This window comes from Ranitomeya imitator, chromosome 4, assembly GCF_032444005.1.
Source record: "Ranitomeya imitator isolate aRanImi1 chromosome 4, aRanImi1.pri, whole genome shotgun sequence".
In the NCBI taxonomy this organism is placed as follows: domain Eukaryota; kingdom Metazoa; phylum Chordata; class Amphibia; order Anura; family Dendrobatidae; genus Ranitomeya; species Ranitomeya imitator.
The window spans coordinates 641169050-641183228 of NC_091285.1; the positions used below are offsets into that span (position 1 = coordinate 641169050).

A 14179-nucleotide genomic window follows, 5' to 3' on the forward strand; every position below is an offset into this window, starting at 1 on the left:
CATGTATTCATAGCGTGCATGTACATGACCGAACACCCCTGATTTTGCTATGTGGCAATATAGAGAGGTATTATAACTTGGTGCATCTGTCACTAATGCTAAGTTCACAAGAAACTTTCCAAAGTTGTAAGTTTTTCAAAAAAGATCATATTCAGGAAGTGTTTTTTCCCCCTTGCTGCGTTTTTGGAGTTTTTCTTTTCTTAAAGAACTTTGGAAAAGTTTTTCCTTTATGTATTTTTGCTGTGCAGCCCTCCATTTGGCCAGTGCCTAGTTAGGAATGGATTCCATCAGGATCCGCTTTATACAACTAACGCGCACCTTTTTTTTTTTTACCCCACCGGGAGTTTTTCCAAAAAATAAAAGTTGACAAAAAAACCAAACTCGAGCAAATGACAAACCCTTCCAAAGAAGGAGCGTTTCATGAAGATGAGTTTTTGGAGCAGAAAGGGTAGGTATAGGTATCCGATGCAGAAGATACTTCAGGAATACGCCAGAGGTGTTTTTCCTGCCTTTGTGGCTTATTATATGTCGGGAGAGCTGCGGACAGTAGCTAAAAGCTTAAAAAGGAGGACGGTGTACGCAGTTCTAACATTGCTGTGTATATGCTCACTCTTTTTTGCATTATTGGCCAATTCATGAGCCCACCGGCCACGACAAGGTGACCTTTCTTCAACGGGAGCCTAAATCTAACATTTATCAGACATGCCACTCCTGAACTAAAATCCTACAAATATAAGATTCAGCCCTAAGATGAAGTAATGTGCGCAAATTTGGTCCGATCTCAGACTGCAATGCACGGACTGGCAGCGGCTCTCGCAACCCGAGAGCGACAGCTGCATAGAAATACATGAAACGGTCACTCTCAGGTCAGGAGAGCCGCTGACAGCCCGTGCATTACAAGTTTCCCCCCCACCAGACATTTGTTTTTTTCTCTAAAACTCTTCAAGTAAAGCTATTAAAAAAAATACTCATTAACAGCAAGGATATGTGCACACAGTGTCTTTGTCAGGAGGATTCTGCCCGGAATGTTACAAATAGAGAACATATGCACCGTAACGTCAGAACGACTTGCTGTGCACATATTCCGTCTTTTCTCACTTTTTACCAGATGCCATGAATCTCAAGAAGTGAGCTGACCATTCATCTGCTGGTTCCTCAGATGAGCGGTGAGACCACCCTGCTGAGTGACGGTGAGAGAAGCCATTATACATGTCACTTAGCCAACACATAGAATGAGAAAACAGCTGAGTGACCCTGCGGACAGACGAGGACGAGTCAAGGACTTTATACAACACTGTATCATTTACAAGAAAGTGGCTACATTTTTATTATATGTTTTGCCCTTATTCTTACTGGAAATTACCATGTAGATTTTATTTGCAAAAGTAGTTACCCCTCCTTTAAAGGCTATTCATAAAATAATAGGTTATCCCCTATCCCTAATACTTTGATCATTGGTGAGGAGAAAGGTCCGTCTGCTGGAACTCCACCCCTCCACCCCCGATCCGGAGATCATGGCTTTGGAACGCAGGTATCACGCTCCACAATAAAAAGAGTGGAGGCAGACCGCTGCTTCGTTTGGTTTCCAGAGCTCCGATTCCTAAAGACTATTCACAAAAGTTACCCCCTATCCATAATATTCTGATCACTGGCGAAGAGAGGGGTCAATCTGCTGCAACACCAATTCCCAATTCCTGAGATCATGGCTTAGGAAGGCATCAGGCTCCAAGACTATTCACAAAAGTTATCCCCCATCACCAATATTCTGATCACTGGTGAAGAGAGGGGGTCGGTCTGCTGGAGCCTCCCCCAATCCTGAGATCATGGTTTAGGAAGGCATCAGGCTCCAAGACTATTCACAAAAGTCATCCCCCATCACCAATATTCTGATCACTGGTGAAGAGAGGGGGTCGGTCTGCTGGAGCCTCCCCCAATCCTGAGATCATGGCTTAGGAAGGCATCAGGCTCCACAATAAAAAGAGTGGAGGCAGATCGCTGATTTGATTGGCTTCCGGATCTCCGCAAAAAAAGAAAACCCCTATGGAGTTTTCTATATCTATCTATCTACTAGATGGTGGTCCGATTCTAACGCATCGGGTATTACAGAATATGCATGTCCACGTAGTATATTGCCCGGCCACGTACTATACTGCCCGGCCACGTACTATACTGCCCGGCCACGTACTATATTGCCCGGCCACGTACTATACTGCCCAGCCAGGTACTATACTGCCCGGCCACGTACTATATTGCCCGGCCACGTACTATATTGCCCGGCCACGTACTATATTGCCCGGCCACGTACTATACTGCCCAGCCAGGTACTATACTGCCCAGCCACGTAGTATATTGCCCAGCCACGTAGTATATTGCCCAGCCACGTAGTATATTGCCCAGCCACGTAGTATATTGCCCAGCCACGTAGTATATTGCCCAGCCACGTAGTATATTGCCCAGCCACGTAGTATACAGCACAGAGCATATTGCCCAGCTACGTATGTCACAGGTTAAAAAATAAACACATACTCACCTTCCGATCCGAGGGCCCCTTGTAGTTCTGTCGCAAGCTTCCGGTCCCAGGGTGTGATGACGTCGCGGCCACATGACCGTGACGTCATGGCAGGTCCTTCTCGTGTATGCGCGCAGGACCTGTGATGACGTCGTGGTCACATGACCGTGATGTCATGGAAGGTCCTTGTCGCATACCATCCTTAGCACCGGAACGTCGCGAAGAGCGGGAAAGGCGCCGGAGGGTGAGTATATGATGATTTTTTATTTTTTTTAATTATTTTTAACATTAGATCTTTTTACTATTGAGGCTGCATAGGCAGCATCAATAGTAAAAACTTGGTCACACAGGGTTAATAACGGCGGTAACGGAGTGAGTTACCCGCGGCATAACGCGGTCCGTTACCGCCGGCATTAACCCTGTGCGAGCGGTGACTGCGGGGAGTTTGGAGCGGGCGCTGGGCACTGACTGCAGGGGAGGGACTAATCGGACTGTGGCCGTCGCTGATTGGTCGCTGCAGCCATGACATGATATATTTATAACTAGATGGTGGTCCGATTCTAACAATCGGGTATTCTAGAATATACATGTCCACGTAGTATATTGCACAGCCACGTAGTATATTGCCCAGCCACGTAGTATATTGCACAGCCACATAGTATATTGCCCAGCCACATAGTATACAGCACAGAGCCACATAGTATATTGCCCAGCCACGTAGTATACAGCACAGAGCCACGTAGTATATTGCCCAGCCACGTAGTATATTGCCCAGCCACGTAGTATATTGCCCAGCCACGTAGTATATTGCCCAGCCACGTAGTATATTGCCCAGCCACGTAGTATATTGCACAGCCACATAGTATATTGCCCAGCCACATAGTATACAGCACAGAGCCACATAGTATATTGCCCAGCCACGTAGTATATTGCCCAGCCACGTAGTATATTGCCCAGCCACGTAGTATATTGCCCAGCCACGTAGTATATTGCCCAGCCACGTAGTATATTGCCCAGCCACGTAGTATATTGCCCAGCCACGTAGTATATTGCCCAGCCACGTAGTATACAGCACAGAGCCACGTAGTATATTGCCCAGCCACGTAGTATATTGCCCAGCCACGTAGTATATTGCCCAGCCACGTAGTATATTGCACAGCCACATAGTATATTGCCCAGCCACATAGTATACAGCACAGAGCCACATAGTATATTGCCCAGCCACGTAGTATATTGCACAGCCACATAGTATATTGCCCAGCCACATAGTATACAGCACAGAGCCACGTAGTATATTGCCCAGCCACGTAGTATATTGCACAGCCACATAGTATATTGCCCAGCCACATAGTATACAGCACAGAGCCACGTAGTATATTGCCCAGCCACATAGTATATTGCACAGCCACATAGTATATTGCCCAGCCACGTAGTATACAGCACAGAGCCACGTAGTATATTGCCCAGTCACGTAGTATATTGCCGAGCCACGTAGTATATTGCCCAGCCACGTAGTATATTGCCCAGCCACGTAGTATACAGCACAGAGCCACGTAGTATATTGCACAGCCACGTAGTATATTGCCCAGCCACGTAGTATATTGCACAGCCACGTAGTATACAGCACAGAGCCATGTAGTATATTGCCCAGTCACGTAGTATATTGCCGAGCCACGTAGTATATTGCCCAGCCACGTAGTATATAGCAGAGCCACGTAGTATATTGCCCAGCCACGTAGTATATTGTCCAGCACAGAGCCACGTAGTATAGACTTAAAAAAAAAAAATAAACATATACTCACCTATAGCCCGTTGAAAGTCCCGCTATACTTACCCTCCACCGCCTTTGCCGCTCCTCGCCACGCTCCTGGGATCGCTCCATTGCAAGCGGCAGCTTCCGGTCCCAGGGCTGGTGTGAACAGGACCTATGATGACGTTGCGGTCACATGACCGTGACGTTACGGCAGGTCCTTGTCGCACACCAGCCCTGGGACGGGAGCGGAAGCTGCCACGTGCAATGGAGCGGTCCCGGGAGCGGCAAAGGGTAAGTATAGCAGGTTTTTTGTTTTTTTTATTATTTTTAACATGACATTTTTACTATTGATGCTGCATAGGCAGCATCAATAGCAAATAGTTGGGGACACACAGGGTTAATAGCGGCGGTAACGGAGTGCGTTACACCGCGGGCCGTTACCGCTGCCATTAACCCTGTGTGAGCGGTGAGTGGAGGGGATTATGGAGCGGGCGCCGGGCAGTGAGTGCAGGGGAGGGACTAATCGGACTGTGCCCGTCGCTGATTGGTCGCGGCAACCGTGACAGGCAGCTGCCGAGACCAATCAGCGAACGAATAACCGTGACAGAAGGACAGACAGACGTGACCCTTAGACAATTATGTATATAGATGTACTCTCCTTCCCTGGGTCCAGCTCTGAGTCTCTGCCCACGTCACGTCGTTAGCGATGCAGCCAATCAGTGAGCTCAGTAACATTTAGCAGGGCGCTGCGTCTACACGGGGCAGAGTCACTAATTGGCTGTGGACATGACGAAAGCGCTGCAGACAATACCAGGGACCAGTAGCGGCGGCAAACACTCAAAGCTGGACCTGAGGAGAGTGACTCCAGCACGGTTTGTTATTTTTATTTAAACTGCACCCAGGAACTGGGACTTTCTGAAAAGGGGACAACTCCCTTTAATGATTTGGGAATAACCCTTTAAAAAAAAAAAAAAAGAGTAACGAAATAATAAATAACCCTTTTCTATTTCCAACAAAAGCCAAGAATTTTCAGGGATTTTTTTTTTTATTAATATTTTACATTTGCAAGACGTGTATCATGTTATAAAATATATATATTTAATTTTTTACTAATATTTTTAATTTTATTTATTTAGCTATGTAATCAAAGCATAATAAATACTAATTTACTAATTAAAAAAAACTAATTTTAGTAAGGTTTTTCTGCAATTTTAATAAACGACAAATATGATGATTTTTGCTAGGGGGTTGAATACTTTTGCACTGCACATGACACGCAGGACTGTGTGCACTGCTGCCTCCTGAGGCTTGTAGTCCTACATCACGTGATGATACAATATATCGCACTGCACACGTACACACACGACATGCTGCGGCTTATGGTCACTCCAGTCAGCGCCGTCTGTAAATCTGCGCAGGCATACAATCCTCCCCCCGGCCCATAGAGGGCGCCCTCTGGCACTGAGGCCCGGGTATAACAGTACAGTCTATGCACTTACCACTAACAGGCCGCCATGTTGAATCCGAGCGCCGCCCACTGTCCAATTATCACGTGACCATGTCCTCCTGGCTGTTTTACTTTGTAGTGAACGGGTCACGTGATTTATTTATTTTTTTTCCTTTTGTCTGGGGAGAAAGGAGATGAGCTAGCTCTCGCGAGACTTGAGCTTTCTGAGGCGAAAACGCCATTACTAGTCAGGGAAAATTTGCCAGCACTACGACTCCCACTCTCCTCGTCGTCCAGTATAACATGTTGAACATGTTATACAGAGATATGGGCAATGGGGGATTTATTTATTTTTTTTGTGGAAAAGTAGTTGTTTTTTTTTTCAAAAATAAGAATATACAAATAGTGGTGCAAGTGTGAAGGATTCTGCTGTGAATACGACAGTAACCAAACTGATAAATCCTTATTTTTAGTATAGAAATGCTCAATAAGTAACCAATGGTGATATAGTATAATGGTAATAGCAGGTAAGGGATTGAAAAGCACCATAAATATTACACCAAATCTGCGTATACAGTTTTGCACACTAAAATACCTAAAGTGTGTGTACGAGGTGTACGGAGCGGAGCCGCGTGTGTACGAGGTGTACGGAGCGGAGCCGCGTGTGTACGAGGTGTACGGAGCGGAGCCGCGTGTGTACGAGGTGTACGGAGCGGAGCCACGTGTGTACGAGGTGTACGGAGCGGAGCCGCGTGTGTACGAGGTGTACGGAGCGGAGCCGCGTGTGTACGAGGTGTACGGAGCACAGCCGCATGTGTACGAGGTGCACGGAGCGGAGCCGCGTGTGTACGAGGTGTACGGAGCGGAGCCACGTGTGTACGAGGTGTACGGAGCGGAGCCGCGTGTGTACGAGGTGTACGGAGCACAGCCGCATGTGTACGAGGTGCACGGAGCGGAGCCGCGTGTGTACGAGGTGTACGGAGCGGAGCCACGTGTGTACGAGGTGTACGGAGCGGAGCCGCGTGTGTACGAGGTGTACGGAGCACAGCCGCATGTGTACGAGGTGCACGGAGCGGAGCCGCGTGTGTACGAGGTGTACGGAGCGGAGCCACGTGTGTACGAGGTGTACGGAGCGGAGCCGCGTGTGTACGAGGTGTACGGAGCACAGCCGCGTGTGTACGAGGTGCACGGAGCGGAGCCGCGTGTGTACGAGGTGTACGGAGCGGAGCCGCGTGTGTACGAGGTGTACGGAGCGGAGCCGCGTGTGTACGAGGTGTACGGAGCACAGCCGCATGTGTACAAGGTGCACGGAGCGGAGCCGCGTGTGTACGAGGTGTACGGAGCGGAGCCACGTGTGTACGAGGTGTACGGAGCGGAGCCGCGTGTGTACGAGGTGTACGGAGCACAGCCGCGTGTGTACGAGGTGCACGGAGCGGAGCCGCGTGTGTACGAGGTGTACGGAGCGGAGCCGCGTGTGTACGAGGTGTACGGAGCACAGCCGCATGTGTACGAGGTGCACGGAGCGGAGCCGCGTGTGTACGAGGTGTACGGAGCGGAGCCACGTGTGTACGAGGTGTACGGAGCGGAGCCGCGTGTGTACGAGGTGTACGGAGCACAGCCGCGTGTGTACGAGGTGCACGGAGCGGAGCCGCGTGTGTACGAGGTGTACGGAGCGGAGCCGCGTGTGTACGAGGTGTACGGAGCACAGCCGCATGTGTACGAGGTGCACGGAGCGGAGCCGCGTGTGTACGAGGTGTACGGAGCGGAGCCACGTGTGTACGAGGTGTACGGAGCGGAGCCGCGTGTGTACGAGGTGTACGGAGCACAGCCGCATGTGTACGAGGTGCACGGAGCGGAGCCGCGTGTGTACGAGGTGTACGGAGCGGAGCCACGTGTGTACGAGGTGTACGGAGCGGAGCCGCGTGTGTACGAGGTGTACGGAGCACAGCCGCGTGTGTACGAGGTGCACGGAGCGGAGCCGCGTGTGTACGAGGTGTACGGAGCGGAGCCGCGTGTGTACGAGGTGTACGGAGCGGAGCCGGGGGTGTACGAGGTGTACGGAGCGGAGCCGGGGGTGTATGAGGTGTACGGAGCGGAGCCGTGTGTGTATGAGGTGTATGGAGCGGAGCCGCGTGTGTACGAGGTGTGCAGAGTGGAGCCGCGTGTGTACGAGGTGTATGGAGCGGAGCAGCGGGTGTACGAGGTGTTCGGAGCGGAGCAGCATGTGTACGAGGTGTACGGTGTGGAGCCGTGTGTATACGAGGGGTACGGAGCGGAGCCGCATGCGTACGGAGCGGAGCCGCGTGTGTATGATGTGTGCGGAGCCACGTGTGTATGAGGTGCACGGAGCGGAGCCGCTTGTGTACGAAGCAGAGCCGTGTGTACAAGGTGTCATGCGTGTGTACGAGGTGCGGAGCCGCATGTGTACGAGATGTACGGAGCGGAGCCGTGTGTACAAGGTGTCATGCGTGTGTACGAGGTGCGGAGCCGCATGTGTACGAGATGTACGGAGCTGAGCCGTGTGTACAAGGTGTCATGCGTGTGTAAGAGGTGCGGAGCCGCAGGTGTACGAGGTGTACAGAGCGGAGCCATGTGTACAAAGTGTCATGCGTGTGTACGAGGTGCGGAGCCGCATGTGTACGAGGTGTACGGAGCAGAGCCGTGTGTGTACGAGGTGTTTGGAGCGCAGTCGCGTGCGTACGAAGCGCAGTTGCGTGTATACGGAGCAGAGCCGCTTGTGTACGAGGTGTACGGAGCAGAGGCGCATCTGTATGTGGCGCCCCAGGGTCCTGGTCGTCACAGTAATGTCGCTTTCCTCACGGGAAGAGTGATGCTACGTTTGGAGGCAAGAAAGGATAACTGTAACCAGGTACCACAAACATGCAACACATTCACACTCCAGGCCACCAGGGGGAGCTTTTGATCCTATTTACTAGGTGACTCACCATCTACTATATAATTGTCTAAGGGTCACTTCCGTCTGTCTGTCTGTCACGGATATTCATTGGTCGCGGCCTCTGTCTGTCATGGAAATCCAAGTCGCTGATTGGTCGTGGCAAAACGCCCATGACCATTGCCACGACCAATCAGCGACGGCTATAGTCCGGCAGCGAAATGGCCGCTGCTTTACTATCCTGCAGTCAGCGCTGAGCACTCACACAGGGTTAATTCCAGAGTTAACGGACCGCGGTGTAACGCACTCCATTAACGCAGCTATTAACCCTGTGTGACCAACTTACACAGCATCAATAGTAAAACGATCTAATGTTACAAATAATAATTAAAAAAAAGGTTATTCTCACCCTCCGACGTCACCTGCTGTCCTCGGCAGGGCAAGCGGCAGGTTCCAGTGCCCAGGATGCTATGCGAGAAGGACCTGCCATGACATCACGATCATGTGACCGCGACGTCATCACAGGTCCTGCGCTCATACCAACCCTGGGACCGGAAGCTGCCGCGTGCACCGCACACAAGCGCCAGGACTTCAAGGGGTCTTCGGAAGGTGAGTATATATTTATTTTTTGTTTTAAGTCTTTTTTAACCACGCATACAGGGCCGTATTTGCCACTAGGCACTTGAGGGCACGTGCCTAGGGCGGCGGGATGCGGGGGGGCGCCCTTGAGCTAGGTTTTTTCTTTTTTTTTCTTTTTTTTTTTTTATAAAACTCCGGGGTCAAGTTTCCGCCCCCCCTCCTCCCTCCCTCCTTCCCGCCCCCCCCTCCTCCCTCCTTCCCGCCCCCCTCCCTCCCTCCCTGAAGACGTAATACTCACCTTCCTCCAGCGGTGGCTGCAACTGCGTCTCAGCGCCTGCAGCGCGTCCTGTCTTCAGCGGTCACATGGTACCGATCATTAAGGGTGATGAATATGCGCATATTCATCACCCTTAATTAGCGCTACCATGTGACCGCTGAAGACAGGAAGGAAGACGCTGAGATGCCAGGAAGTTCTGTGCTGCGCGCCGGTGAGAGGTAAGTATGACAGGGAAAAAAAGTGGGGTGCCGTGCACACAGGGGGGGAAGGATGGGGAGCCGTGCATACAGGGGAGAAGGATGGGGAGCCGTGCATACAGGGGAGAAGGATGGGGAGCCGTGCATACAGGGGAGAAGGATGGGGAGCCGTGCATACAGGGGAGAAGGAAGGGGAGCCGTGCATACAGGGGAGAAGGATGGGGAGCCGTGCACACAGGGGAGAAGGATGGGGAGCCGTGCACACAGGGGAGAAGGATGGGGAGCCGTGCACACAGGGGAGAAGGATGGGGAGCCGTGCACACAGGGGAGAAGGATGGGGAGCCGTGCATACAGGGGAGAAGGATGGGGAGCCGTGCATACAGGGGAGAAGGATGGGGAGCCGTGCACACAGGGGAGAAGGATGGGGAGCCGTGCATACAAGGGAGAAGGATGGGAACCGTGCACACAGGGGAGAAGGATGGGGAGCCGTGCACACAGGGGAGAAGGATGGGGAGCCGTGCACACAGGGGAGAAGGATGGGGAGCCGTGCATACAGGGGAGAAGGATGGGGAGCCGTGCATACAGGGGAGAAGGATGGGGAGCCGTGCATACAGGGGAGAAGGATGGGGAGCCGTGCATACAGGGGAGAAGGATGGGGAGCCGTGCACACAGGGGAGAAGGATGGGGAGCCGTGCACACAGGGGAGAAGGATGGGGAGCCGTGCACACAGGGGAGAAGGATGGGGAGCCGTGCACGCAGGGGAGAAGGATGGGGAGCCGTGCACGCAGGGGAGAAGGATGGGGAGCCGTGCACGCAGGGGAGAAGGATGGGGAGCAGTGAACGCAGGGGAGAAGGATGGGGAGCCGTGCATACAGGGGAGAAGGATGGGGAGCCGTGCACGCAGGGGAGAAGGATGGGGAGCCATGAACGCAGGGGAGAAGGATGGGGGAGCCGTGAACGCAGGGGAGAAGGATGGGGGAGCCATGAACGCAGGGTGGGAGGATGGGGGAGCCATGAACGCAGGGGAGAAGGATGGGGGAGCCATGAACGCAGGGGAGGATGGGGAGCCATGAACGCAGAGTGGGAGGATGGGGGAGCCATGAACGCAGAGTGGGAGGATGGGGGAGCCATGAACGCAGGGGAGAAGGATGGGGGAGCCATGAACGCAGGGGAGAAGGATGGGGAGCCATGAACGCAGGGTGGGAGGATGGGGGAGCCATGAACGCAGGGTGGGAGGATGGGGGAGCCATGAACGCAGGGGAGAAGGATGGGGGAGCCATGAACGCAGGGGAGAAGGATGGGGAGCCATGAACGCAGAGTGGGAGGATGGGGGAGCCATGAACGCATGGGAGAAGGATGGGGGAGCCATGAACGCAGGGGAGAAGGATGGGGAGCCATGAACGCAGAGTGGGAGGATGGGGGAGCCATGCTTGCAGGGGAGAAGGATGGGGGAGCCATGAACGCAGGGTGGGAGGATGGGGGAGGCATGAACGCAGTGTGGGAGGATGGAGTATAAATATGGAGTATAAATACTGGGCCCTATAAGGGGGACACAGTGTGAGAGGACAGTGTGAAGAGGGGACCGGTATAGAAAGGAGAGGTCAGTGTGAAGAGCATGTACCATAAGAGGGACAGTGTGGGGGTCATACTTTGTGCAGACAATATAGTGAGGGGCAATTTTTTATTTGGGAGCATTATAATGACACTTGTATCTTTAAGGGCGTCATGTGGAGACTTTCTGCAAAAGAGCGGCGAAGATGGAAGTCTGCAGAGACGGCTGTGGATGAGAAAAAACTCATCATGGGATCTGGACAAGATGAAGAAAAGGAGAACGGCTCCAGAGGCGACGTCATCTATCAGGTACCTGGATGTAAATGTTATTTGTGATGCTAACTCTCATGTTTTTATATATGCTAGGAGATTTAAAGGGACACTGTCACCTGAATTTGGAGGGAAAAATTTTCAGCCATAGGGGTGGGGTTTTCGGGTGTTTGATTCACCCTTTCCATACCCGCTGGCTGCATGCTGGCTGCAATATTGGATTGAAGCTCATTCTCTGTCCTCCGTAGTACATACTGTACCTGCACAATCTGCAATCTTGCCTTGTGCAGGCGTGTACTATGGAGGACAGAGAATGAGCTTCAATCCAATATTGCAGCCAGCATGCAGCCAGCGGGTAAGGAAAGGGTGAATCAAACACCCGAAAACCCCGCCCCTATGGCTGAAAATTGTTCCCTCCAAATTCAGGTGACAGAGTCCCTTTTAAAGGGGATGTCCAGGCTTGTGATGAGTCTGCAGTCATTCTTTGTGACTGCAGACTTCTGAATTCTCACAGTGCACACTGCACGCTGTCAGGATTCTCTCATGCTGGGGATTTACATTAATGCGATCATGTGCTGACTAGACATGCGTGACCTCCGTCAATGAAAATGAACTGAGCGAGGCCGGGCACATCTAGTCGGAATGTGGTCAGAAGTATACAAATCACATACTTGTGCTGACATGACTGTCCACCGGCAAGGGAGAATCCTAAAAGTGTGCAGTGCATGCGTTGTGAGAATTCAGAAGCTGCGATGTCAGGATTCAGCTCTGCAAGTTCCAGTAGTCGTCACATGGACACGTCACTCATATGCGATTTTCAGACTTAGAGTATGTGTCCACGTTCAGGATTGCATCAGGATTTGGTCAGTATTTTACATCAGTATTTGTAGCCAAAACCAGGAGTGGGTGATAAATACAGAAGTGGTGCATATGTTTCTATTATAGTTTTCCTCTAAGGCTATGTGTCCACTTTCAGGATGGCCGGCGGTATCGCCGGAGCGGCTTAGCCGCTCTGCGGTAAGCCCCGCCCCCTTTCTGGGACGCGATGATGCCGGATGTGTTCACAGCACACATCCGGCATCATCGCACCCCACCATAGCGCCCTGTGCTATATCTTGCGGCGACGCAGCGTCGCCGCAAGATATACGGACATGCTGCGATCTGAAAAGACGCGCAGCATGTCCGGAGTCGCAGGGCCACCGCGTGCGTGTTACCACGCATAGTGGAGACGGGATTTCATTAAATCCCCTCCACTATGCTGTAACATCTGGACGCTGCGTGTTTGACGTTGCGGCTCTATGCAGCGTCAGACACGCAGCGTTTCCTGCACGTGGAAACAGACCCTAATTGTTCCACTCCTGGTTTTGGCTTACAAATACTGATGAAAAATCCTGACCAAATCCTGATGCAATCCTGAACGTGGACACATACTCTTATGGTCCTGTGACAACGAGCTTCTCTTCTGCTTCTCTTAGTTTTTCACTGAACATTGAGAGCATTAGGGAGAGGAGCTCGTGGGCACATGACTGAGTGTGCAAATCACATATGTCCTTGGCGGAGGGGGGGCACCAAAATGAATTCTTTCCCCGGGTGCCAGAAACCCTAGATACACCTCTGCCGGTATCCTACTGCGAGCGGCGATTACCGGGTCCGGTGGAGGGAGGTCTGTGCACAGGCAGTGAGGCAGGGACTGAGGGTGTGCACAGAGAGGATGGAGACCCGGACACTGCCCGTCCCAGTCTACGCCGTAGCCTAGAGCCCTCATTATCATAGGAATATGTCAGTTAATAAATTGCTTTTCTGAAGCTTTATAGTGTAGTTATAGGTCAGGGAGGGTTGGATAGGGATGAGCTAGCAAGGTGCAGGGACAGGTAGTGATGGCTACTTGCGAACATGTGCGGCAATTGCGGTTTTGCACTTACGATGATACATAAAACACTGCTAGTAGTGTTTTTTCTCATTGCTGCAAGTACCGCATTTGCCGGATGGCGGCAAAACCGCAAGTGCCGCACATGTCTGTAAGTCCCATAGGGAATGAATGAGGCCGAATGCAGTGTTGCCCTAAGTGATCCATTACGCGGCAGATGCGGAAAAACTGCCGGATCTGCTGCAAAAGGCGACTTTCACATCAGCGATTTTTGCCAAAGTCACTGCCGATAGTGTTATACTCACCAAAGGGGGAGGCAGCACTAAAAGTGCCTAGGGCAGCAGAAACTCTAAATACGGCCCTGCACGCATATAGTGCCCACATTGCTATATACTACGTGGGCTGTGTTACATACTGCGTGGGCTCTGTTATATACTACATCTATGTGCTATATACGATGTAGCTGGGCAATATACAACGTGACTGTCCAATATACTACGTAGCTGTGCAATATACTATGTGGCTGTGTCGGTTCTGTTATATACTACATCGACTGTGCAATATACTACGTGGCTCTGTTATATACTACGTGGCAGTGCAATATACTATGATATACGACGTGGCTATGTTATATACTACATGGCTCTGCTACATACTATGTGGCTGACCAATATACTACGTACCTGTGCAAAACACTACGTGGCTATGTTATATACTACGTGGCTGTGTTATATACTACGTAGCTCTGCTATATACTATGTACGCTGTGTTACATTCTACGTCGGTTGTGTTCTATACTACTGTGCAATATAGCATGTAGCCTGTGCTATATACTA

The 14179-nt window shown here is 51.5% G+C and overlaps 1 protein-coding gene across 5 annotated transcripts in view; it reads right to left on the minus strand.

Annotated features, from left to right (window-relative positions):
- Positions 1-14179, minus strand: part of DDHD2 (DDHD domain containing 2) — a 100815-nt gene that overhangs the window by 70918 nt on the left and 15718 nt on the right. The window contains exon 1 of one of the 5 annotated variants that reach the window (XM_069766877.1): positions 5762-5799. The exons of 3 other annotated variants lie outside the window; for them this stretch is intronic. The gene's annotated coding sequence lies outside the window, so the exon portion shown is untranslated. Of the gene's footprint in view, positions 1-5761; positions 5800-14179 lie in introns of those variants that run through there. One more of the 5 variants, XM_069766873.1, reaches the window with a different exon arrangement.